This window comes from Pectinophora gossypiella, chromosome Z (assembly GCF_024362695.1).
Source record: "Pectinophora gossypiella chromosome Z, ilPecGoss1.1, whole genome shotgun sequence".
Lineage (NCBI taxonomy): Eukaryota > Metazoa > Arthropoda > Insecta > Lepidoptera > Gelechiidae > Pectinophora > Pectinophora gossypiella.
In genome coordinates this window covers 12,983,533-13,011,263 of record NC_065433.1, presented here as the reverse complement: position 1 = coordinate 13,011,263, position 27,731 = coordinate 12,983,533, and the positions used below count along the sequence as shown (strand labels likewise).

The 27,731-nt window shown below is 35.6% G+C and overlaps 3 long non-coding RNA genes across 7 annotated transcripts; 2 read left to right on the top strand and 1 right to left on the bottom strand.

Moving 5' to 3' along the window:
• Window positions 1-343: 343 nt before the first annotated feature.
• On the top strand, window positions 344-27,731 carry LOC126380753 (uncharacterized). 2 transcript variants are annotated; one of them, XR_007568521.1, is made up of 8 exons: window positions 344-451; window positions 553-687; window positions 775-901; window positions 26,720-26,854; window positions 26,939-27,073; window positions 27,162-27,288; window positions 27,393-27,526; window positions 27,643-27,731. It is a non-coding gene; the product is annotated as an uncharacterized LOC126380753 (long non-coding RNA). The 2 variants fall into 2 exon arrangements; XR_007568520.1 differs by lacking the exons at window positions 344-451; window positions 553-687; window positions 775-901 and adding an exon at window positions 26,527-26,635.
• Window positions 6,665-8,769, bottom strand: LOC126380756 (uncharacterized). Of its 2 annotated transcripts, none has more exons than XR_007568526.1 (3): window positions 8,426-8,769; window positions 8,132-8,352; window positions 6,665-7,312 (listed from the first exon to the last, which is right to left on the bottom strand). It is a non-coding gene; the product is annotated as an uncharacterized LOC126380756 (long non-coding RNA). The 2 variants fall into 2 exon arrangements; XR_007568527.1 differs by having other exon boundaries at window positions 6,667-7,312; window positions 8,132-8,269; window positions 8,406-8,769.
• LOC126380754 (uncharacterized) lies at window positions 10,632-26,523 on the top strand. Of its 3 annotated transcripts, XR_007568523.1 has the most exons (5): window positions 10,632-10,734; window positions 14,823-14,855; window positions 26,056-26,183; window positions 26,271-26,405; window positions 26,498-26,523. It is a non-coding gene; the product is annotated as an uncharacterized LOC126380754 (long non-coding RNA). The 3 variants fall into 3 exon arrangements; XR_007568524.1 differs by lacking the exon at window positions 14,823-14,855 and having other exon boundaries at window positions 10,633-10,734; XR_007568522.1 differs by lacking the exons at window positions 10,632-10,734; window positions 14,823-14,855 and having other exon boundaries at window positions 25,992-26,183.

The following is a 27,731-nucleotide window of genomic DNA, read 5'->3' as shown; positions in this document are numbered from 1 at the left end:
CAAGATATCGAGGTACGTTAAATGACGATCACGACCACTTTGGCAAAAACGTATCGCTATAGACTAAGGAAAAAAAAAAATATATTTTATTTACAGGAAATGCAGATGGCAATAAACTGTGTAGGAGTTCATGATTGCAATAGAATAAAATCAACCAAGCCTGAAGTCAGCAGCCCCTTCAATGAATGCAGCAGTGTGACAGCCAGCAATCAAAAGTTACAAGATATCGAGGTACGTTTCATGACGACCACGACTATTTTGGCAAAAAACGTATCGCTATCGACTAAGGAAAATTAATTATATATTTTATTTACAGGAAATGCAGAAGGCAAAAACCTGCGTAGGAGATCATTAATACAAAAGTATTATATAAACCAAACCTGATGTTGCCAGCTCCTTCAATGAATGCAGCAGTGTGACAGCCAACAATCAAAAGTAACAAGATATCGAGGTACGTTACATGACGACCACAACTATTTTGGCAAAAACGTATTGCTATCGACTAAGGAAAATAAATTACATATAATATTTAATTATATGTTTTATTTACAGGAAATGCAGAAGGCAAAAAACTGCGTAGGAGATCATTAATACAATAGTATTATATAAACCAAGCCTGATGTTGGCCGCTCATTCAAAGAATGCAGCAGTGTGACAGCCAGCAATCAAAAGTAACAAGATGTCGAGGTACGTTACATGACGATCACGACCACTTTGGCATAAACGTATCGCCATAGACTAAGGAAAAAAATGTAATATATATTTTATTCACAGGAAATGCAGAGTGTAATAAACTGTGTAGGAGATTATGATTGCAATAGAATAAAATCGACCAAGCCTGAAGTCCTTCAATGCACGCAGCAGTGTGACAGCCAGCAATCAAAAGTTACAAGATATCGAGGTACGTTACATGACGACCACGACCACTTTGGCAAAAACGTATCGCTATCGACTAAGAAAAGGATATTATATCTATACGTTCATCATCATCAATTTAAGAGCCACGCTCTTGTCGGTGTAGCATTTTCCATTCCAGTCTATCAAAGGCCAATTCCTTGACTTCCCTATAAGACACGACGTTAACCTTTTCTTTAATCTGTTCCATGTAAGCTCTTCTTGGTCTTCCCCTTCCTCTCTTTCCTTCTAGCTTTCCTTCTATGATGTTTTTAATGAATTCGTCGTGTCTTATTAGGTGTCCAATCATCTTGCCTCTTCTGTCCTCAATAATTCTCAGTATTTGTCTCTTTTCCCTTACTCTTACCAGCACTTCCTCATTTGTAACCCTTTCTGTCCAACTTATTCTTTCCATCCTCCTCCAACACCACATTTCAAAGGCCTCGAGTCTCTCTTTGTCCTTCTGTGTCAGTGTCCAAGTTTCACATCCATAGAGGGCTATACTCCATACGAAGGTTTTGACACATCTTTTTCTGATAGATTTGGCAATCCTAGCCTTGAATATGCACCCTTTGTTATGGAAAGCTTGTTTTGCCATTGCTATTCTGGTTTTAACGTCTAAAGTACATCTTGAGTCATTCGTTATTATGCTGCCTAGATACTTAAAGTTCTTTACATTTTCAATCGGGATATTATTTAACTTAATTATTTGGCTGTCTATTTTTGGAGTTTTGGAAATTGTTAGAATTTTGGTTTTACATATATTAATTTTAAGGTCGTATTTTTCAAAAACTGTGTTCATTGTGTTAAGTAGGGTTTCTAGGTCTTCTTTATTACTGGCCAGTGCCGCAATATCGTCTGCAAATCTGATACTAATTATATTCTGTCCATTTATTGTTATTCCGTTACTGATTTTAGCTATTTCCTTCATGGCACCCTCTATGAAAATGTTAAATATTAGTGGAGATAAGGAACAGCCCTGTCTTACACCTTGCCGTACTCTAGCTTTTCTCTTCACTTCTCCTATTTCTACGACAGTTTCCTGGTGTTTATATAGTTCGTATATTATCCTTCGGTCTCTATAATCCATTCCTACTTCCTTCAACCCCCTCATCATTTTCCTCCAGTTTACCTTGTCAAAAGCCTTTTCAAGGTCTATAAAAGCCACGCTGGTATCCATGCTTAAATCCAATCTCCTGTCGATTATCAGTCTTAAAGCTAATATTGCTTCTCTTGTACCTTTCTTTTCCCTGAACCCATACTGGTCATCTCCCAGACATCCCTCAGCTTTAGGTCTCAGTCGGTTTTGAATGATTTTAAGTAAAATTTTTGAAGCCTGTGATATTATGCTCAGTGTCCGGTGTTCTTCGCATTTCAAAGTATTTGGTTTTTTTGGTAATGCCAAAGTTTTACTAACTTGAAAGTCTGTTGGTATTTTGCCAGTTGTATACATTAGATTGATTAATTCGTAAATTTCGTTCAAAACTAAGGGGTTTGCAGATTTTAGCAATTCTATAAACAACTTGTCGTCTCCGGCAGCTTTTTTATTTTTTAAACTGTTTAAAGCTTTATCAAATTCCTCTCTCAAGATGTCCGGGCCACGATCATCCTCTTCCACCTCTATACGTTATTATAAATAAATTAATATTATTTTATTTTTAACAGGAAATACAGAAGGCAAAGAAGCAGATGTCATCAAAGAAGATCTTTGTTCCTGCAATGTTTCCGCAGACGATACATCCAACATAGCGAAGTGGAAGGAAAAGACTCGGAATAAAGACCCCACCACCATATGGGAACAATGCAAGGAAGAGAGAGAGAATATAATGTTATATTTTTATTTTTTGATAACATAAAATAAACCAACAATATCCTACACATTTTTTTTATTTCTTTTTGTGTCTGTCTTAATAGTTATTACAAATCTGTGATGCGAAACAAACTATACGAAAACGTCAATCCACATACAACGCCCGCGAAGCTGCTTTAGCAGCGAGCGCACTTAGCACCATCTAGTTATACTATATATAGCTACAAACCCACTGACTGACTGACTGACTGACTGACTGACTCACTGACATAATTGTTCTCCCAGAAGGAGCGTCGGGGGGTCAAAATGATGTATGGGGGGTGTGATCGGGACCTCCCGGTGAGTATGGGAAAAATCCCAAATCTTGGAAAACTGCTCCGCATCAGGGAGACGCCCTACAGTCTGGCGCGACTATTATACCTGGATCAATTTTTTTTTCGCAAAACCTATTTAAATCTTGGTCAAATTCTATTGTGGGTGAAAAAAAATCAAAATGGCGGAAAAACAAGATGGCCGCCATACAAAAAATTGTTTTTCCAGAAAATGTCTCGGAGGTAAAAACTGTGTATGGGGTTGTAATCGGAACGTCTTGTTGAGTATAAAAATACTTCTCAATCTTGAAAAACTGCTCCGCATCAGGGAGACACCCTACGGCCTGGCTAACCTATCGCACCTGGAACAATGTTTTTTTCGCACAACGTATTTAAATCTTAGTCAAATCTAATCGCCGGTGAAAAAAAACCAAAATGGCGGAAAAACAAGATGGCCGCCATACAAAATTTTTAGTTTTTCCCGAAAATGCCTCGGGGGTAAAAATGATGTATGAGGAATGTGATCGAAACATTATATTGAGTATGGAAATACTTTTCGATCTTCGAAAGCTGCTCCGCATCAGGGAGACACCTTACGGCCTGGCGAAACTATCGCACCTGGAACTTTTTTGTTTTCACGAAGCCTATTAAAGTCTTGGTCAAATTTTATCGCCAGTGAAAAAAAAACGAAATGGCGGAAAAACAAGATGGCCGCCATACGAAATTTTCGTTTTTCCCGAAAATGCCTCGGAGGTAAAAATGATGTATGGGGATGTAATCGGAACGTCTTGTTGAGTATGAAAACACTTCTCTATCTTCAAAATCTGCTCCGCATTAGGGAGACACCCTACGGCCTGGCAAAACTATAAAACCTGGAGCAATTTTTCTTTCGCGAAACATATTTAAATCTTGGTCAAATCCAATCCCTGGTGAAAAAAAACCAAAATGGCGGAAAAACAAGATGGCCGCCATACGAAATTTTGTTTTTCCATAAAAATGTCCTAGAGGTAATAACAATGTATGGGGATGTAATCGGAATGTCATGTTGGGTATAGAAATACTTCTCGATCTTTGAAATCTGCTCCGCATCAGGGAGACACCCTACGGCCTGGCGCACCTATCGCACCTGGAACGATTCTTTTTCCGCAAAACCTATTTTAATCTTGGTCAAATTTTATTGTGGGTGAAAAAAAAAAACAAAATGGCCGAAAAGCAAGATGGCCGCCATACAAATTTTTGTTTGTCCAGAAAATGTCTCGGGTGTAAAAACGATGTATAGGGGTGTTATCGGAACGTCATCTTGGAAAACTGCTTCGCATCAGGGAGACACCCTACGGCCTGGCAAAACTATAGCACCTAGAACTTTTTTGATTTCACGAGACCTATTTAAGTCTTGGTCAAATTCTATCGTGAGTGAAAAAAAACAAAATGGCGGAAAAACAAGATGGCCGCCATACAAATTTTTGTTTTTCCAGAAAATGTCTCAGAGGTAAAAATGATGTATTGGGGTGTGATCGGAACGTCATCTTGGAAAACTGCTCCGCATCAGGGAGACACCCTACGGGCTGGCAAAACTATAGCACCTAGAACTTCTTTGATTTCACGAGACCTATTTTAGTCTTGATCAAATTCTATCGTGGTAAAAAATGGCGGGAAAAAGCTTCGAACTAACACAGGACACGCGAGCAGCTTGCTGCGAGCGAACCACGCGACATCTAGTTATATTATATAAAGCTACAAACCCATGTACTGACTGACTGACTGACTGACTGACTCACTCACTGACATAATTGTTCTCCCAGAAGGAGGGTCGGGGGGTGAAAATGATGTATGGGAAAAGTGATCGGGACCTCCCGGTGAGTATGGGAAAACTTCCAGATCTTGAAAAACTGCTCCTCATCAGGGAGACACCCTACGGCCTGGCGAAACTATCGCACCTGGAATGATTCTTTTTTCACAAAACCTACTTAAATTTTGGTCAAATTTTATCGCCGGTGAAAAAAAAACAAAATGGCGGAAAAACAAGATGGCCGCCATACAAAATTTTGTTTTTCCAGAAAATGTCTCGGTGGTAAAAACTGTGTATGGGGGTGTAATCGGAACGTCATGTTGAGTATAAAAATACTTCTCGATCTTTGAAAACTGCTCCGCATCAGGGCGGCACTCTACGGCCTGGCATAACTATCGCACTTGAGACATTTATTTTTCCACTATACGTACTTAAATCTTGGTCAAATCAAATCACCGTTGAAAATAAATCTAAATGGCCGAAAAACAAGATGGCCGCCATACAAATTTTTCGTTTTTCCTGAAAATGCCTCAGGGATAAAAATTATGTATGAAGGTTTTGATCGGAACGTCATCTAAAGTACGGATATACTTCCAGGTTTTCAAAAACTGCTCCGCATCAGGGAGACACCCCACGGCCTAGCAAAACTATAAAATCTGGATCAATTATTTTTCGCAAGACGTATTTAAAAATCTTGGTCAAAATTAATTGCCGGTAAAAAAAAAACAAAATGGCGGAAAAACAAGATGGTCGCCATACAAAATTCCAGAAAATTGTTGTTTTTCCAGAAAATTCCTCAGGGGTAAAACGTATGTATGAGGGATTTGATCGGAACGTGATGTTGAGTATTGAAATACTGCTCGATCTTCGAAAACTGCTCCGCATCAGGGAGACACCCTACGGCCTCGCAAACCTATCGCACCTGGATCTTTTTTGTTTTCACGAGACCTAACTAAATCTTGATCAAATTTTATCGCGCGGCAATTACACTTTCTAATTCATTCTGCCCGGTGCGTCAAGGTCACGGGCTTGTCGATCAGGGTCGTGTAGTTCATAACCATGGTAACCACGAGCTACTGTAGGTAATAGCGTCGATTATCCCAATCTCGACGTGACTTTGACGCCTCGCTCTAGGTGCATTGGGTACTGTAATTAGCGATTATCATAGTTTAAATAAGTCGTGTGAAGGTACCCAGTTACAGTTTTCAATCATCCGTCCCTTTCCTTTTCGGTTGATAAGAAAATGACAGGTATAACTTCAAATTAACTTCGATAGTGTGTACTGGAATCAGCACCAACAACACATGTTACTCTTGCATATTTAGTAGGTAACTAAGTAGGTAGGTAGGTAATAGAAATATTTTATAAAATACTAATAGATGACATTCCAGGCTATTTAAAAAAAAATACAGATGGAGTTGTCCAGATTTAACGTGATAAATACGTAAATACCTATTTTCTCATTACCTACTCGAATAAATAATTATTCAAATATATTATAATGCAATGGCAGTATATAAATTATCCGTAAAATTAGAAGGTTAAACGATCGCACATCTGTACAGAGCCATCTATCTTTGTTTGGGAAAAGTAGTCTGGAAAGTCCCTCATTGGTACCTATAGATTTTGTAATAATATTTGTCTTGTATTTAAGCCAATAAAGAAATCTGGTCTCAAAAGGTCATAAGTTCACTGTCAGTAGGTAGGTACCTACATTAAAATGCAACTAACAATTTTGATACTTACAACAAAACACCGATTGTGAGATCTTATCAGTTGAAGTGGTGGTAAACTATGTGATTACTATTTATATGTTTCAAAATAATTTTTAAATTAAACAATTTTATTAAAAGACAATGAAAGATATATTTTTAGAAATAAGTTGTTTTATTATATATTTAAAATATCATAAGTAGGTGCAACCACACAAAATATTTCTACATTTAATTAAATAGTTGAAATAAAACAGCAACTTAACCAAGTACTCTCGGCCTCCATGGTCCAGTGGCTGACTGTTGGGTCAACACATCTGGAGGTCCTCGGTTCAACTCCCCAAAAATTACTTTGTGATCCCCAGTTTGGTTAGGAGATGGCTGGCTGATCAACCGATTGCCTGAAGTAAGATAATCTATGCTTCGAATGGCATGTTAAGCTGCTGGTCCCAGTTACTACTTACTGATGTTAGTACATAGTCATTACATAAATCATGTCAGGGAACTTAATATGGTAACATATTAGTAAGTAGGTATAGAATAAACTTGACAATAACATTAAAATATATGGGTTATGTGCCTAACTAGCTTATTAACTATTTAATGATATGATAATATAAATTATAAAGTAATTTAAGCTCATAGTTTAACAACATTTATGAACATAAATAGCTACTAACTACATACAATGCAACAGAACGGCACACTTAACACAGCTCTTATGTTCACTAGATATTAATACTTTTGAGGTGAGCTCATCCTGCAAACAATGCATACATGAGCATCCATCAGGAATCTGAAAGCAAATATGAATGTTCTTAAAAAAATAATTGTAGTTTTGATGTCCCATGTACAATAATATATTTTACACAATATGCCTGATTATAACAATATTATTAAATCTGTAGGGATGAAATTAAAATATGCCAACTTAAGTTGCCTTATAACAATGAGGGTCTTTCTAATCGACATTCCCCAAACACATGATAGATGGCGTTGTTCACTTTTAACCTGATAATTACCTATTTTCTCTTTGCTGGGGTACATAATTATTCAAAAATGTAATGTAATGATGGAATCATCATATAATATAAAACTAATTGTTTCTTGATTTTAGGATCACATTATGTATAGAATGACATTGCTACCTATATTGCTTCTTTTGATCAGAATAATAATAGGTGGAAGTTGTATCATCATAATATACCTACCATCATCATTTATACCCAAAAACAAAGATAAAAGATGCATATGTCTATTATCCATGAAGTTAGAAGTTTAAACGAAGAAAAAACTTAACAATACCATCTATTGTGTTTTTGCGGAACACCGATTGGAAAGTCCCCCATTATGATTGAAACACATAAAACCTTTTAAATAGCTCTTACACAATGTAAATTATAATCTTTAATACTTTATTGGGTGAATATCAAAATGTGCCATGTTTGGTGGCAAAATTTTATATTTTGTTTTTCGTTAAAAATTGGGTTCCGACTTGAAAAAGGATCCTCCTCCTCCTTTTGGATCCTTTATCATGTCGGAACCCAATTTTTCACGAAAAATAATATGAAAGTTCGCCACCAAACTTGGCACATTTTGATATTCACCTTATTACCTGTCTCGGAGATATTTTTGTTTTTCTATATGTCACTCTTCATTTCTTTCAAGGTTATGGCCTGTGATTTTGTCTTCTTGTATGCCTTCCCAAAGATATTCCACATCTTATACAGACACATTACTTCCAACTCTCGGACTGGAACATTCATCAGGAGACTTGTTATTGTTACTTGCATCTCTTAGTATGAGTTACACACAAAGTCGATCAGCATCTAACACCTATAAATAAATAACTTTATAATAACAGTGTCATTCGATTGTATATTACTTACATTGCAATTTATCAACGAACATTATCCACAAACTTTTTATCATTTCGGCTTTATCCAAAACACATAATGGTTCTGGAAGTTTTACCAGTTGAATATCCACGCAAAAACGGAGAAGTAGGGCTCGACTCGATGAACTTGTAAGTTACAAATTCTAATAAAGTAGGTAGGAAAAAAGTAGCACAGGAAAATATTATCAATACAATAGAACTTCACCAATTGTTCAAATGTTCACCGAGACACAAAGGTCTTTGCCGAGACACGACCGAGACAAAAAAAATATATTTTTTGTTTTCCCCGAAGGGTAAGGCAAAGGAAACTATGCCCATACAGCCATATCTTACATATTTTTTTTCTTGATGATTAATTAAATTATAAAAGGTGATGACGATGAATGATGAAACCTAAGCCCCCACCATCGGAGCAGACTCCTACTCAGGAACCCTAAACGAATTAACTCAAAAGTCACATAAACTTTGAAGTTATGAAGCGGCTTGTTGGCACGAAGCGAAAATAAATAGATCCACTTTGTTTATTGAATATTCCGATATAATAGCATAACACTGTCGCTAATGTTTTCCGACTAACTTTATGCGGTCATTAACCACAAAACACCACTTCGTATTAATTATTTAGATTTAAGATTATTCAATGAAGAAAACAACTGTCCATTCCAGCCAAAAAGTCTAAAAAAATAAAATAAAATATATAATTTTTTTTTTGTTATTTTGTCCATAGAACAGGCAAAGGGAACATAACCCATACAGCCAAACGTACTACGTTAAATTCTTTTTTTTTGTTTTGTTTTTCCCCAAAGGGTAAGGCAAAGGGAACTATGCCCATACAGCCATGTCTTACGTATTTTTTTTCTTGATGATTAATGAAATGATGAAAGGTGATGATGGTGAAACCTAAGCCCCCACCCTCGGAGTAGACTCCTACTCCGAACCCCAAACGAATTAACTCAAAAGTCTGCATAAACTTTCGAGTTATGAAGCGGTTTCCTGGCACGAAGCGAAAATAGGCAGATACACTTTGTTTATTGAATACTCCGATATAATAACACTCGCGAATGTCTTCCGACTAACTTAATGCGATCATTAACTACAAAACACCACTTCGTAATTATTTAGATTATTCGATGAAGAAAGCAACTGTCCCGTTCCCGTTTCCCGCCAAAAAGCCTACGTTAAATTCGTTAAAAATAGGTAAACGTATTTTAATTTTCTTAAATCGGAAGGCAATGGTACACAGGCATACAGTTTCTACTGTTGTTATGTCTTATCCACAGGTTACGCAAAGGTATTATTTATGCCATACCTACAGCTTCATCTTCTATTATAATAGCGCGGTCTCACCCGGGGTGAATCTAATTTCCTGGGGCCTTAAACTCAAATTACTAACAAGGTTGCTTTGCGCCATCATCCATGGATACACACATTTTTTTCGCGAACGTAGCCAAGAATGTCCCTCATTGTGATAAGAATGTTCAATGTTCACTTCGTATTAAATATTTAGATTATTCAAAACACCCGACTGATGAAATGAAGGAACGGCAGCCCCCCAGACCTGCTTATGCAAGTGGTGATAAAATAAGAAAAAAAAAAGATTATTCAATGAAAAAAGCAACTTTCCCGCCAAAAACCCACGGAAAAATGAATGAAAATACTCAATCATTGTTGCTTATTTATAAAGTTAAATGGTACTGATGTGACAAAAAAACAATTAGATTTTATATTGCTTATTTATTAATTCCATCGATATCTATGCGTCCAACTGACGTTAAAAAGTATCTCAATATTTTTCGATATTGGCTGTTTGAATCTGTTTTGGCAGAATTTCTTTGTTAGTCTCATGGAAAAAAAAAGTTAATTCGTACCCAAACCGTTGGCGCGAAAAAGTGACAAGCGTCTTTTCACTTGTATTTCAAGATTTCCAAAGGTAAGTCGATTTTGTTATTAATAATTTAACAATTATTTATAAATATTTAGGTATATAATAAGGTACTAATCTTTGAAATCGTAAAAAAGTTAGCCATATAAACATAATTAGGTATTATAATTGTAAGATTTTTAACTTTCTGTAGGTACTGATTTTCTCTTTTTCACATAATGAAAGTGAGAACGTTAAAAGGTAAGTACCTATCTACTTAAAAGCTATAATTCTTATTTTATTGTCTATTAGATAAACACAAATAGTATAGAAGTGGTTTGTTTACAGATGAAGCGTTCAAGCGTTGAGATTCCATCGTGCTCTACAATGCTTCGCCGTCGCGTCGACGACGAGCAGCAGGGCCTCTATGACGAGACTGCTGCGACCTGCGTCGGTGCCGGTAAGTATTTAGGTTTTAACGAGCTTAATATCTAATGCACATTTTTTATGTTAAATCCATTTTACGAAACGATCGATTGATCATTATGTCTAAAGTAGCCAGCCGCTTGACATCAGCCGTGGAAAAAACTTTACTTAATAACAGGTATTAGGTACCTAGGTATCTACTTAAATCAATTGCATTGCCCCTACTTATGCTGTGTGACTAGAATAGGCGATAGGTAATTACTATTCATATTTTAGAATATTTAAGTAGGTAGGTACCTATATGAAGTAAGTTAGTTAACCTATGATAAATTTAGATGGTCAGAGAAGTCATAAGACTGTAGAAAATAAATATAATAATAATAAGAGTCAATCCTTTTTGAATTATAACAATCGGAGTGATTCAGGTTTGACAGCAACCCATGTTGTAGCACAACAGTAACATTACTCATTAGATGACCTGTAAGTAATAAGTAGGTCTGTAACAAATTATAATACACACATAAGTTAACCTATGACCATAGTATTATTACTTATTCTATGCTATAGCAGTCACTCTCTTAATATTCTGAGTGAAAAGTTAAACCTTTCTCTAAAATCGTGAAAAAGTCAACTAAATATGTGATAATGATGGTTAAATATTAACTATCTAACTAAGAATTATAGAAATAAGTAATTAGGTAACAAAATTATTACAAAGTTACCTACTTAATTATTTAACAGCTATTTATAATAACAAAATTATATCAAACAAGTTATTAAGTAAGTACCTAATATAGAGATATTGAAGCTTTGAAATATTTAGTTTATCTGAAAAAAAAAATATTGAATGCTAGGTATAATAACATTTGTCTACTTACAAGAAACTTAAATTACTGTCAAAGAGTGAATGTAGGTTTGTCTATATTTTGAATATGGTTATATATCTTGATGACCATGTGGTAGGGACTGAAGGAAACCCTGTGTTGGTTTTGGTACACCTTGTCAGTTCACCTAGGTAGACCACAAACAAACCTTTTTTTTAATCGACTTCAAAAAATAGGTTATCAATTGGACCCATATGTATTCAAAATATATGGATGTATGTTTGTCCATGCATTTCTTAGTAACTACAAATCGTATTGCAATAATGCTTGTTTATGGGATTAAGTATCGTCCAACATAGGAAAGAATGCAAGTTTCATCAAAATTGGTTTAGAAATTTCCAACTTATGGTTGAAAAACAGTTAAAAATTAGGAACCTTGTGTTTCGACGACTAATAGAGGCTTACAGCTTAAGTGAGTATGATTACTAATGGTTTAAAGAAAATTGGAAAACGGTCAAGGGTGTGTCGGGCACTACACACATTAAACAAATTATAAGACATGTTATATTCTTGATTGTCCGAAAAAGTAAGATGATTCCGTGCTTCGGAGGGCACGTTAAGCTGTTGCTCCCGGCTATTAGCCGTAAAAACACCTCCACCAACCCGCAGTGGAGCAGCGTGGTGGAGTATGCTCCATACCCCCTCCGGTTGATTGAGGGGAGGCCTGTGCTCAATAGTGGGACGTATATAGGCTGTTTATGTGTATGTATGTTATATTCCAGTGTTTTGTTAAGGAAGGTACCTGGTTACGGGCGTATTAATTAAATTATATTATTAGTCACACTCTCGAGTATAAATAAATAAAAAGTATTTTCAAAATTTTGATTTTAATGTAGGTATTTAACTTAATATTATTTATTACTTTTTATTTGACAGATTTTGAAGTTGGTTTGAGTTTTTTTTAATTATTTTTTGTGATAGCTATAAAGTTATAGCTATAAGAGTTATTTGAGGAGCTCGGTGGCGCAGCGGTTAATGCGCTCGGTCTGCGATTGTTGAAGTAAAGCAATTTTCGCAAAGTCCGGTCACAGGATGGGTGACCACAAAAAAAAAATTTCATCTTGAGCTCCTCCGTGCTTCGGAAGGCACATTAAGCCGTTGGTCTCGGCTGCATTAGCAGTCGTTAATAACCATCAATCCGCACTGGGCCCGCGTGATGGTTTAAGGCCCGATCTCCCTACCCATCCATAGGGAAGGCCCGTACCCCAGCAGTGGGGACGTTAATGGGCTGATGATGATGATGAGCTATAAAGTAATAAGCAAAATAAAGTAACAACTTTACAGCTGTCTAAAGATATGGAAAACGCCGAATGCAATGAGTGCATAAAAATACCATGTCTCCACAGCCCTGATATAGTAAAAAATAATGTAGGTATATATACTATGTTATACTATATTTAATGTGTATATGTACCTAAGGTTCCGTCCACAGTAAAGGTTAATAAAGGAAAATTCTGTGTATGTAAGTATGTAGTATAGATACCTACACGTCTAATGCATAAGTACGAGACAGACCATTCTAAGGTATTATATTATTCTTTATTTTTGATGTGTGATGATGATGATGAGAGATGTTCAACTCAATCGTATTATATCTTAGATTTCGCCATCAGAATTTTCTTTTACTGATCACATCTGTGGACGGAACCTTAGGTGCGCGATTCCAAATCGCACTTGCCTGGTTTTTTTTTTTATATTTTGTAAAATATACATACTTCACTTATTAGTCTGAAATAATCTCACACTATGATGCAACAAGATTAAAATAAGAACAAAAACTGTGGTATTACGTTTTACTGTTATTTTATATTAAATTTTCGAAATATTCCTAAATAGAGTGCTGCATTGCATACCTACATAATATCTCGCCTATTTCCCATTGGGGTAGGCAGAAAACAGATTACGAGAGAGAAATTGGACTTAAAGTTAGTTTATTACCTTACCTTACCGTTAATTAATTATTTGCTTAATCTTTTATTAAAACTGTCAAAAGGTTACTAATGACAACATTGAGAAGTATGAGTGAAATGACTTTGAATGATAAAATAGCGTGATAAGGGACTGTTGTGAAAGAAAATGTATAGTGAAGAGAATTGATAAAAGAATGCTTAGATATTTTGGACATGGACAAGATTTATTTAGTAGTATAATTAGTAGAATCGGAAGAGGAAGGCCTAGGTAGTACATACATACATACATACATAAACTCACGCCTATTTCCCACCGGGGTAAGCAGAGACATACCTCGATTAATTCCAGGATATTTAAAGAAATAAACTCCATATCATAGGTGGAACAATTGGTTGGTTGTTAGCTAAACTCGAGAAATTCAATTTAGACTAAGGGTCTGAAGTTTTTTCTTAGACGCACTTTGGCTTGGTGTAGTTTTACATATTTGCGTTAGCTGTTTAATTTTTAGTTCATAGTCAGAATTTTTCTTTATAAGTGCATAGTTTTCAGATACCAAATTCTCAATTTCATTCTCTGTTATTTCCAGTTTTTGTTCCAGTTGTTGAATTTTTGATTGTAACTCTTCCAAGTATAAGCTCGTATTCATCCGTAGATGAATACTAAAGATATCCATAAGAGATACACATATACCATCGCGGAGTTTTCTGTGGACCTTTTTAATGTGTACAATACATAGTACATTATTTTGATAAATCTTGTAGGGTTTATTTATTTATTTATTTATTTTATTTAGATAACCAACAGCTTATTTAGCCTGCGTTTACAATGTAAAGGCGGCATTGTGTATTTTTATACGTAAGGCTTAAACAAATTACTACCTAGGTTTATTGATCCGACTGAAATTGTATATGCGTAGGTTATTATTTCTTTTTTTAATAATAGGTAATTTAATGGTCATATAATAGTTATTGCATTGCCTGTAATTATATCTGTGAATTATTTTTTTATTAAAAAATTACATTATTGGAGAATGATAATATTGATAAATAATATTTTAATTTAAGTATATAGGGTAAACTGCCTAATTATTAGCACCTTAAATTAGTGGTACAGTCTAATCATTTCTCAAATTTTAACGTTCGCACTGAGGTTAAGGCGTTTAAAATGGTTTTTAAAAAAAATGTCCATTACCTAGAACCAGATTGGACCATATTTTTGTTTAGATAGCATGGAATATATCAAAATTATCTTATTTTTGATGTCAAAAATAGTGTGTATTGCCTTATCTATTAAATAAATTAATATCTAACGTTTACTAATTCCTTAGGTCTAACACACCAAGGCTCCGATGTGTATGAAGGTAATAATTCGCAATGTACGGTTATCTCAGCATGCGCTTCAATTTATTCTGTATTCCATAATCGCGCATGTTTCACTACTGCCGAAGTTGATGAAATTTTAAAAATGGGGGATACACTTTACATGCAGTTAAAATATTTACTTCAGAGGGGTGTCAGTTATTTTATGCCAGATGAATTACCCAATGAGCTTCGCGTCGGGAGTAACGTCGTAAATATAGTTAGCATGGAGGACAACTGGATCATTTCTAATACGTATCCTACAACTCCCGCGAATAAAGACGTAGGTTTATTAACGTTAAAGAATATTTTGGACAACAGAGTATTTTTTAATACTAATGACTATACTGTTGATTCAGAATTTGCTTATAATGTAAACAATTCAAATCACAACGACAGTACGGATAGCATATTGTTTACGGGTCAGGGTTATACTTTTAGTTTTTGGCGCTTTAATGGTGAATATTATTTCTTTAACAGCCATGCGGTTAACAGCAAAAACATTAACATAGGAAGGGGCAAACCAGAGGACGGTCCTTACGTAGCACGTTTATTTAAATGTAATTCAACCGAAGCGCTAGCAAAACTTTTACTCGCGAATGAAATTTACGACGGATCCGAATACTCATTAACTCGATTAAGAGTATTAAATGACGACCTTATGTGGCAAAATGAAACCCAGGTTAGTTCCGAAACTTCACAGTCCATTTTAATAGATTTAATATCATCACCATTACATGTGAATCAAACTTTAGATTCTATTTTGATAAACTATCAGTCAACACTGACCCCGATTAAAACCTCTGTGCAAAATTTAGATAGTAAATTGAAAGTTGATACAAATCCTGTAGATGTTTATGACATTACAAATGATTTGAAATTGTCAATTTTAAAACCAGTTGTCCTATTAGAAAGAATTGGTAATCAAGCCGAAAACCAATGCGTTAAAAATAAAGGCGGCCGACCCAAAAAACAGAAACGCGGACGAAAACCGAATAAAGAAAATGCGCATCGCGAAGCTGTAAGGAAATATACAACGAAAAACCCCGCTGTTAATCGCAAGGCAGTTCAACGGTATAACGAACGCAATCCAGACATTAACCGCGAGGCCGTTCAACGGTATAACGAACGCAATCCAGACATAAACCGCGCGGCCGTTCAACGTTATAACGAGAACAACCCAGACGTTCATCGCGCTGCCGTTCAACGTTATAACGAGAACAACCCAGACGTTCATCGCGCGGCCGTTCAACGTTATTACGAGCTCCACCCCGAAATTAACAAAAAAGCAGCACAAAGATATACAGAAAATTGTCGTAACATAGAAACACCGCTGAGATATTCAAAAAATTTAATAGGTGAAAAACAGGGACATGAACTCAGCACTATTCGCTTATATAATTTAAAAAATATGTCGCTTCTGTCTGAGCAAACATATAGATGTCCAAGATGCAATGCTCCATTGTTCGAAGAAGAGAAATCTCGTCGGCAATGGTGTTGTCATTCAGGTGACTATAACGTTCAGAATTTTCTCCCCTTAAACGAAGAATTTTATACAAATTCAGCTTTTTTAAATAGACCACGCGCTTACAATAATATTTTTGCATTTTCGGCATTAGGTGTTTCCCATGGTTACCATCATCCAGAAGGTATATCTTTTCTAAAAATTCAAGGACGTATTTACCACCGTATCTTTGATTTGTCTTACAATGAAAGTCCTAATAATATTAATTTTTACATAAATGACAGTAGCGAAAGAGAGAGTTTAGCTGGCGAATTAAGTTTAGATAAAACGGTAGTTCGAATGATTACAGGGTTCATGCACACAGTTAATCCATACATAAAATGTTTTAGAAGGTTAAGTTCAGAGGTATCATCAGAAGCTTTCTTGAAGTTCGAAAGAACTACTCGTGCGACTCACGGTAACATCCTCGGAGATCAACCTATTGGTCAAGAAATTGCCGCAATTATTAGTACAGACCGCGAAGAATTTTCTCCACGCTGTATTGTAGTCAAAAAGATAGCAGACGGTAGGCCTCGAACAATAGATATAATGGATTCCTTATACGAGACTTTCCAGTATCCTCTCTTATATCCTCACGGAAATACTGGTTGGCATCCAGATATGAGAGATAATAAGGGCAATAAGCTTAATCAGGTTAAATATGTCCGTTGTTTACTTTTATCAGAGTCGCGATTTAGCATATTTGGTCGTTTATCTGAAGAGTGGTTAGTCGATATGTTTTGTAGAGTTTTAGAAGAACGCCTACGGTTTTTGAAAAATAGCCAATCAAAACAACAAAACAGGCTAAGAGTAGCTCCACTCCAAGAGTTAATTAATGACGAGTTTATTTTAGGAGAAGGTGGAGTAGAACCTGGTAAAATTTATTTACCTAGCTCATTCACAGGGGGTCCGCGGTACATGAAAAAGAAATACCTGGATGCTATAGCAATGGTGAACAGGTTAGGTCCACCATCATATTTTTTAACTTTAACTTGTAATCCCAACTGGCCTGAAATAAAAAATTCAACATTATCAGGTCGATCAAAAGACCCCCTTACTTGTGCTCGAGTTTTCAACTTAAAACTCGGAGAGTTATTAAAAGATTTAAAATCGGGTAAATGGTTCGGAAAAATTGTTTATATAATGCATGTTATTGAGTTCCAAAAAAGAGGACTACCACACGCGCATATTGCTTTTAGAGTGGAAGGTGGTGGACCTGTGGAAAGTCCGGATATTGATAAGTTTGTTCGTGCTACCATACCCGATCCGGCACAAACTTTATTATACAAAGTTGTCATGGATCATATGATACATGGTCCATGCGGCCCTCCTTACCGAACTAATTTGCCGTGTTGGAATAGTGAAAAAAAAAACTGTTTAAAATATTTTCCAAAAAAAGAAACACCAGTCACCTTCAGTGACGATAGAGGTTTTATACATTTACGTCGCAATAGTAAAAATCAGGCGATTATTAAATATCGCGGCAGAGACGTAATAGTTAATGATTTATGGGTCGTTCCTTATAATCCTGCTCTTCTCCTAAAATATGATGCTCACATAAATTTAGAAGTGTCCACACAGCGTGCTATAATTAAGTATTTATTTAAATATATGACAAAAGGACCTGATGAAGCCCGTATTGCCGTTGTTGATGAAGAACATCGTGAGGATGAAATCGAACAATATGTCACTAAGCGATATATTAGTTCTAGCGAAGCAGCGTGGCGTGTTCTCGAATTTGATATTGTAGCTAGGAACCCTACGGTAAAAATGTTAACAGTGCATTTGCCCGATCAAAATTCAGTTTTTTTTAAGCCTGGCCACGCGAACGAGGCAGTTAATAATGCAGGTTCAGATCTTTTAGACTATTTCAGTAGGCCTTTAACTGAGGAGTTTGATCGGGTATCCTACTTAGATTTTTTTGAAAATTATAACATTCATGCGAAAGATCCATGTTTAAAGACAGTTCAGGCGGTGCAAATGCAAAACGGCAAATTTTTTACGCGGAGGATGCGGGGTGAGCTCGTCGCGCGTCTATTTTGGGTCGCGCCGAACAGAGGTGAACAGTTCTTTTTAAGACTTCTTTTAAGTGTTTACCCTTGTCGTAGTTTCGCGGATTTACTACAAATTGGAGGTCCAAATTGCACAACTTTTCAAGAAGCTGCCAAATTCGTAGGACTTGCGGACGACGCAGTCGAATATGAACGGGCTATGGAAGAAGCTTCCACTTTTTTAACCGGACCACGACTTCGTAGCTTTTTTGTAACGCTGGCTGTTAATGGTGCCTCAGTGGCGTCACTGTGGAACACGTATAAACGTCAATTGGCCGAAGATTTCCTTTACAGGGTGCCAGATGACGAAGAAAACGCGTTTAACATGTGCCTCATTCAAATAGATAGAATGCTACGCAGACACGGAACTTCGTTAATAGAACAAGGTTTGCCGGAAGTAGTTTACAGGTCAACGGAGTTGGATAGGGAACGCACTGAATATGATTTAGATAGTTTGAAATCATACGTAGAAGAGTGGTTGCCACAGTTATCTCCCGATCAACGTGCCGTATTCGATTACGTAGAAAAGCTTTGCGTTGATAGTGTTTACCGAGAATCCAACAACTGTGCGATTTTTATCGATGGTCCCGCCGGAACCGGAAAAACGCTTTTATTGAAGGTCATAACTGCATATATCCGCGGTAACCTTAAAGGTATAGTTTTAACCTGTGCATCGTCTGCAATTGCTGCTCAAAATTACACAAACGGAATGACGGCTCATTCCTTGTTTAGATTTCCTTTACATCTATTAGATGATAGCGGATACTGGAACATCTCAAATGGTACTCAAAGAGCTGAATTGATTTACAATTCTAATCTCATTGTGTATGATGAAGCGCCGATGGCTCATAAATACCTTATAAATTTATTAAATAGATCATTGCAGGATTTGATGAGGTCAGACAAAATTTTTGGTTCTAAAATAATTATTTTTGCAGGAGATTTTCGTCAAATTCCTCCTGTAGTCCCAGAAGCACGAACGAATTTTGATATATTAAACGCGTCACTAAAAACTTCTCCTATTTGGAAACAGTTGAAAAAATTTAGTTTGGTAACTTCACAGAGATGTAAGGATGACGCACAGTACGCAGAATTTCTTTTAAAACTGGGTTCAAATTCATTACCTACTCATAGGTTAGAAACAAATAATAATGATTTGCAATTAGTCCAACTTGAATCCATTGATTATGTTACTGAATTAGAAGATTTAATTGATTTTGTATTCCCAGAAGTTACCCTTACTGAGCCAGGCGTATGCTCCTTCAGAGCGATTCTATGCACCCGTAACGATGCAGTTAGAGAAATTAATGCCGTTATTTTAGACAAACTACCAGGAGAAGTATTACATTTTTATGCCATAGACAAAGTTTTAAGCGACAACGCTGATCAAGTATATTTTAGTCCTGAATTCTTACATACACTTCGACCACAAGGTGTTCCAGATTTCGACTTACAATTAAAATTAGAATGTGTTTGTGTAATCACGCGTAATCTTAGTTTCGCGGACGGCTTAGTAAATGGCACCAAAGTAATAGTCGTTGAAACATCTCCATATATTATTAAAGTTCGGAAACAAGGTGAACTAGGAGATTATTTGATCCCTCGAATTCTTTTTAAAGCGCCTATAGAACATAACAGCCCTTACGAGATGTGTCGCCGTCAATTTCCATTGCAGGTGTGTTATGCAATGACTATTCACAAGAGCCAGGGTCAAACGATTAGTCGCGTTGGGGTCGATCTTAGATCTGATATGTTTAGTCACGGTCAACTGTATGTAGCTTTAGGTCGCGTTCGCGAAAGACGTGACATAAAAGTACTACTACCCAGGCACCGAATCGAAAATGACCAACCTTTCTCGAATAACGTTATCATATCAGAACTTTTAAGTTTAACGTAACTTTATTTAGGGTGGCACTTCTTGAAAAGACTGAACAGTTCATCTCTGTTATTAAGCTTATTGGGTTTTTTTTAGATCGGTTAAATCATGTGCTGAAATTATCGTATATTGCGAATTTTTATTTATTATTTATATTCATTCTATCTTGTTTTTTCTTCTTTTAGTATAATTTAACGATAGAACTGACTTTAACAAGCTTGCACTCGATTTGATGATGGTTACATTGAATTTCAAAGCTAGGTTTACCATTTTATTAGTCACTATCACTGAATTAAAATGTGTGTTAATCAATTGGCAATGTGTGCATGCCCTTCCCAGCCGTTAACGCTGTGGAGGCTCATCTTTAGGGGACGAGAGAACGGGCGTGAAGGGAACTGGCAGGATGAACACTTGGCTGCGGGTGCGACCGGTGCATGGGAGTGAAGTGGAGCTGGCTGGAAGATGGAGGCAGGTATCACTCGATTGCTTTAGCTGAGTTCCACTCAGATCAAGTAAGCTGTCATATGGATGAATGTCGCAGGTTGGAATGATCCGGAGTAGAACTGTCGGTGTCGTTCCCATCGTCGTAGGCATTTTCGGTGGATTTTGTAGGTCGATCGACAATGGTTGCGTGAGTTTTAGCTGTCAAGCTGCTATGCCGTGCTAGCCGATTCTTGCGATCTGGGATACAAGGGATGGACGTATCCTGTGGAATGATCGTGTCAGTGAAGGTTTGAATGTCGCTTAGGACTGGAAAGGAGGGAGTACGGAAACTGTAATCAGTATTCAGGATCTCGCTGTACATGGACAATGTTTAGTTTAGGTGTATTAAAGTGGTAATTGTTCGAAGTTATTTGAAAAGAATTCTGTTTCAGTGTTTAAGCGCTAAAACTGTTTTTTGTGTAAGCAAACGTATGATTTATTGATGTTCATTTTTTTTTACTTTATAACGCTAACGCTTTACAAATAATATTGTTACCAAATTTAAGTGCGTATATAAACAATAATAAATTAATACTAAAATATTTCGATGAAGACACCAATGATGTTTATTGATACATTTTTCTCCTAAGTGCTACTTTCTCAACTTAAAGCAATAAGTTATGCAGTAATTATACTTCTACGAGTATATTTAAACAAATCATCATTCAAAAGCATTTTACCCAATACCTAACTTACATTAAGTAAAATTTATCTTTGTCATTTTAGTCACTTATATTTTTATCATTCACTAAGCAGTAATCAAAATATATTTACTAAAATAATAAAAAAATACGATGTTCATGGTAAGTTGGATTAGCTATTTTATAACACAAACGACTTGATATTTTCATACATTAATTCAGGAAAATAAATGTATAATGAAAAATAAGTTTATATAACCGATTAAATTTGTGTAATGTGTAGTGTATACATTTTAATGCATTTACCATTTGCAAATTAGCGTATATTAGGAACTTAAGTTAGAATTAAGTAAACTAACAAAAAAATATACGCCTTAATTAATAAATATAAGGAAGAAAGGAAACTATCCGGGTGCCTGTTTACTCATCATCAAGAAAACTTTAAGAAATAACATTACTACAAATGTCTGCTCGAAGAAAGATTCAGAAATTTAAACAAATGCCCAGCTGGAAATCGATTAATAAGTACACATAAACGCTACACCTCGCGTGTCCTGTAATGGAACGGACAGAATAAAGATTATGTGTTATGGTACGTCGAATCAGTACAGTATAATATTATACATTAGCATTCAATGGTGTAAGAATCGTCATCGTCATTGTGTCAGCAAAGACGCATCATCAATTGCACAGATTTGTGGCTACAAATATATAAATGAAAAGTGTTATTTAGAACATTATTTATTGTGTTGTGGAATAAAATAGGTCAATAATTACCTATATCCGGCAGTGACGAACAATTTCATTCATAAACATGGGTAAATATGACGACTGTCAGATGGGCTAAACATGAAAAAAGTCCTTAAACCAAATCCCATTGTTTCGCTGTTGTGTTTGAAAATCTAAGCCGCAGGAGGATATTATTTACGACCATGCTTTACCTTTAATGGTGTATTTAAAAATAATTAAGCCTATAATCAACAATGAATGTTCTATACCATTCTAAGCAAATTCAAAAACAAATTTGATCATGTTAATTTCTGGCCTCCCACAAGCGGGTCTCACCAGTATTGACAGAAGAATGATCACTCATCGATACAAAAACATACATAAAGTAATTAATACATGTATACAGGCTAAATAAAGTGAAATTGCTAGAAAATACCTACTACTTGGAAAAACAATAATTGGAGAAGAAAGCACTACCTAACAACGTGAAACTTTGATATTCAAATTTTCAAATCAAATATGGCTAAAACAAAAAAAAATACTTAAAAATTGAAAGGTAAAAGAAAACACCTTTAGTTAAAAAAAAATAGAAAGCGAATCATATTTTATATATTCTGGTAAAATTGTTTAGTTTTAAATGTTACCAAATACACCAAATGTTATTAGAAATGAAAGTAACAAGTCATATTTTCTATATTATTACGCATTAAGTTTAATTTATATGTGTACAGTCATAACCAACATACTACCTACGTTTTATTTTTTAAGTCTACATTCGTTATTTATTTACTTATAATGACGCAAATAACAAACAACTATGCTTGTTATGAATTTGCATACACCTACAGTAAATCCAACTTACCATGAATATACAATGATAATATAATATACATAGTAAGTGCAGAATAAAAACTTAGGGATTACATGGTTTTATGTTTTCCAGTGGATCTGGTTAGAGCTATGTCACGCTAAATAGTATTCTTTGCATTTCTTCTTACAATACTTTTCAATAGAACACTGTTTCGCATGAGACGGTTCCTCAAAAAACATAATATCGTGTATGAGCTAAACTAAAACTTAGGTTTTATATGGTTTTATGTTTTCCAGTGGATCTGGTTAGAGCTATGTCACGCTAAATTGTGTTCTTTGCATTTCGTCTTACAATACTTTTCAATAGAACACTGTTTCGCATGAGACGGTTCCTCAAAAAACATAATATCGTGTATGATCTAAACAAAAACTTAGGTTTTATAAGGTTTTATGTTTTCCAGTGGATCTGGTTAGAACTATGTCACGCTAAATGGTGTTTTTTGCATTTCTTCTTACAATACTTTTCAATAGAACACTGTTTCGCATGAGACGGTTCCTCAAAAAACATAATATCGTGTATGAGCTAAACTAAAACTTAGGTTTTATATGGTTTTATGTTTTCCAGTGGATCTGGTTAGAGCTATGTCACGCTAAATGGTGTTCTTTGCATTTCTTCTTACAATACTTTTCAATAGAACACTGTTTCGCATGAGACGGTTCCTCAAAAAACATAATATCGTGTATGAGCTAAACTAAAACATAGGGTTTTACATGGTTTTATGTTTTCCAGTGGATCTGGTTAGAGCTATGTCACGCTAAATGGTGTTCTTTGCATTTCTTCTTACAATACTTTTCAATAGAACATTGTTTCGCATGAGACGGTTCCTCAAAAATCATAATATCGTGTATGAGCTAAACAAAAACTTAGGTTTTATATGGTTTTATGTTTTCCAGTGGATCTGGTTAGAGCTATGTCACGCTAAATGGTGTTCTTTGCATTTCTTCTTACAATACTTTTCAATAGAACATTGTTTCGCATGAGACGGTTCCTCAAAAAACATAATATCGTGTATGAGCTAAACAAAAACTTAGGTTTTATATGGTTTTATGTTTTCCAGTGGATCTGGTTAGAGCTATGTCACGCTAAATGGTGTTCTTTGCATTTCTTCTTACAATACTTTTTAATAGAACACTGTTTCGCATGAGACGGTTCCTCAAAAAACATAATATCGTGTATGAGCTAAACTAAAACTTAGGTTTTATATGGTTTTATGTTTTCCAGTGGATCTGGTTAGAGCTATGTCACGCTAAATGGTGTTCTTTGCATTTCTTCTTACAATACTTTTCAATAGAACACTGTTTCGCATGAAACGGTTCCTCAAAAAACATAATATCGTGTATGAGCTAAACTAAAACTTAGGGTTTTACATGGTTTTATGTTTTCCAGTGGATCTGGTTAGAGCTATGTCACGCTAAATGGTGTTCTTTGCATTTCTTCTTACAATACTTTTCAATAGAACACTGTTTCGCATGAGACGGTTCCTCAAAAAACATAATATCGTGTATGAGCTAAACTAAAACATAGGGTTTTACATGGTTTTATGTTTTCCAGTGGATCTGGTTAGAGCTATGTCACGCTAAATGGTGTTCTTTGCATTTCTTCTTACAATACTTTTCAATAGAACACTGTTTCGCATGAGACGGTTCCTCAAAAAACATAATATCGTGTATGAGCTAAACTAAAACTTAGGTTTTATATTGTTTTATTATGTTTTCCAGTGGATCTGGTTAGAGCCATGTCACGCTAAATAGCATTCTTGTCATTTCTTCTTTCCATCCTTTATATTATATTAAATAATATTTCATATGGTATTATTTCGTTCTTTAATTTAATGTGTTTTTAATGCTTCTGAATGTGATTTTGTTTTAAATACTTAACTTATTAGCATTCATCAGTATCCAAGAATTCATCATACCACTGCTAATCAATAAACAAACAACGGTCTTAGCGTTTAAATACCGAAAAAACACCTGCCTGTTCATTTATTACTTGTTTCATTAAACAGGAATTTGCATATCGATCGTTTTCAATTAACTTCGAACAGTTACAACTACACGTAAACTGAGCATGTAGTCTATCTACAGCAAGATCGTGACCGCTGACTGCAGCTCTCCTTCTCCCTCCATTTCACTCCCAATCGACATTTTCACCTTTGCTGATATGATTACTCCACAGGATACCTCCATCCCCTGCATACCTGGTCGCTAGATTCGGCTGGCACGTCATATCGGTTTGACAGCCAACTCACGTAACTATTGTTGATCGATCCACAGTCCACTGAAGTGCCTACGATGAAGGGAACAACATGGACAGTTCTACTCCGAATTACTCCAACCCATGCGATGTTCATCCATGCGACAACCCACCTGATCTGAGTGGAACTTAACTGAAGCAAGAGAGTGATGCCTAATTCCATCTGCCAACTAGCTCCACTTCTCTCCCGTGCACCAGTCGCACCCACACCGACGTGTTCATCTTGCCAGTTTTCCTCACACCCGTCCACTTGTCTCTTGAAGATTGGCGTCCACAACACCAACGGTTGGTTAGGTCATGCAAGCATTGTTACAATTGATAAAAACACATATTTTCATTTAGTGAATGTGATAACCTGTACTAATAATTTGGTCAACTTAGCGATGATAACTCAATGTAAGTATTAACAAACTCGGTACGTGTTTGTTATTGTCAATAATATCTTTAAATTATACAACTCGCTTATGTTTGACAATTACTGAGTAATTGCTTTGCTTATTGCATGCTAATTGCTGAAAATTGCTTTTTATTTTAAATTCCTTAGCTAAAAATTGCTTTTTCTTTCACATTTCTCTGCTTATTGAATGACTATTGCTAACTCATTAGATAGAACCTACTTCTCATATAAGTAGGTGGATGCGGCCTCGATTAGCGGGGGAACCACATGAAAAAAAGCGAGCTACTGGGTGTACCTCCTGGGTAGTTTGGAAATCACTTAATATATATATATGTATATATTTATAAATAAAAGTTAATATAATTATATAAATTAACATTATTATTTTTTTTAACAGGAAATGCACAATGCTAAAAACTGCGTAGGAGATTTTAATACAATAGTACTACCAAGCCTGATGTTGGCCGCTATTTCAATGAATGCAGCAGTGTGACAGCTAGCAATCAAAAGTAACAAGATATCGAGGTACGTTAAATGACGATCACGACCACTTTGGCAAAAACGTATCGCTATAGACTAAGGAAAAAAAAATAATATATATTTTATTTACAGGAAATGCAGATGGCAATAAACTGTGTAGGAGTTCATGATGGCAATAGAATAAAATCGACCAAGCCTGAAGTCAGCAGCCCCTTCAATGAATGCAGCAGTGTGACAGCCAGCAATCAAAAGTTACAACATATCGAGGTACATTTCAGAACGACCACGACTATTTTGGCAAAAACGTATCGCTATAGACTAAGGAAAAATATATATATATATATATATTTTATTTACAGGAAATGCAGATGGCAATAAACTGTGTGGGAGTTCATGATTGCAATATAATAAAATCGACCAAGCCTGAAGTCAGCAGCCCCTTCAATGAATGCAGCAGTGTGACAGCCAACAATCAAAAGTTACAAGAAGATATCGAGGTACGTTTCATGACGACCACGACTATTTTAGCAAAAACGTATCGCTATCGACTAAGGAAAATAAATTATATATTTTATTTACAGGAAATGCAGAAGGCAAAAAACTGCGTAGGAGATCATTAATACAAAAGTATTATATAAACCAAACCTGATGTTGCCAGCTCCTTCAATGAATGCAGCAGTGTGACAGCCAGCAATCAAAAGTAACAAGATATCGAGGTACGTTTCATGACGACCACGACTATTTTAGCAAAAACGTATCGCTATCGACTAAGGAAAATAAATTTTATATTTTATTTACAGGAAATGCAGAAGGCAAAAAACTGCATAGGAGATCATTAATACAATAGTATTATATAAACCAAGTCTGATGTTGGCCGCTCATTCAAAGAATGCAGCAGTGTGACAGCCAGCAATCAAAAGTAACAAGATGTCGAGGTACGTTACATGACGATCACGACCACTTTGGCATAAACGTATCGCTATAGACTAAGGAAAAAAAATGTAATATATATTTTATTCACAGGAAATGCAGAGTGTAATAAACTGTGTAGGAGATTATGATTGCAATAGAATAAAATCGACCAAGCCTGAAGTTTTTCAATGCACGCAGCAGTGTGACAGCCAGCAATCAAAAGTTACAAGATATCGAGGTACGTTACATGACGACCTCGACTATTTTGGCAAAGACGTATCGCTATCGACCAAGGAAAAGAAATTATTATATAATAATATTTAATATATATTTTATTTATAGGAAATGCAGAAGGCAAAGAACTGCGTAGGAGATTATTAATACAATAGTATTATATCAACCAAGCCTGATGTCGGTAGCTTCTTCAATGAATGCAGCAGTGTGACAGCCAGCAATCAATAGTGACAAGAATTTAGGTACGTTACATGACGCCCACGACCACTTTGGCAAAAACGTATCGCTATCGACTAAGAAAAGGATATTATATCTATACGTTATTATAAATAAATTAATATTATTTTATTTTTAACAGGAAATACAGAAGGCAAAGAAGCAGATATCATCAAAGAAGATCTTTGTTCCTGCAATGTTTCCGCAGACGATACATCCAACAGAGCGAAG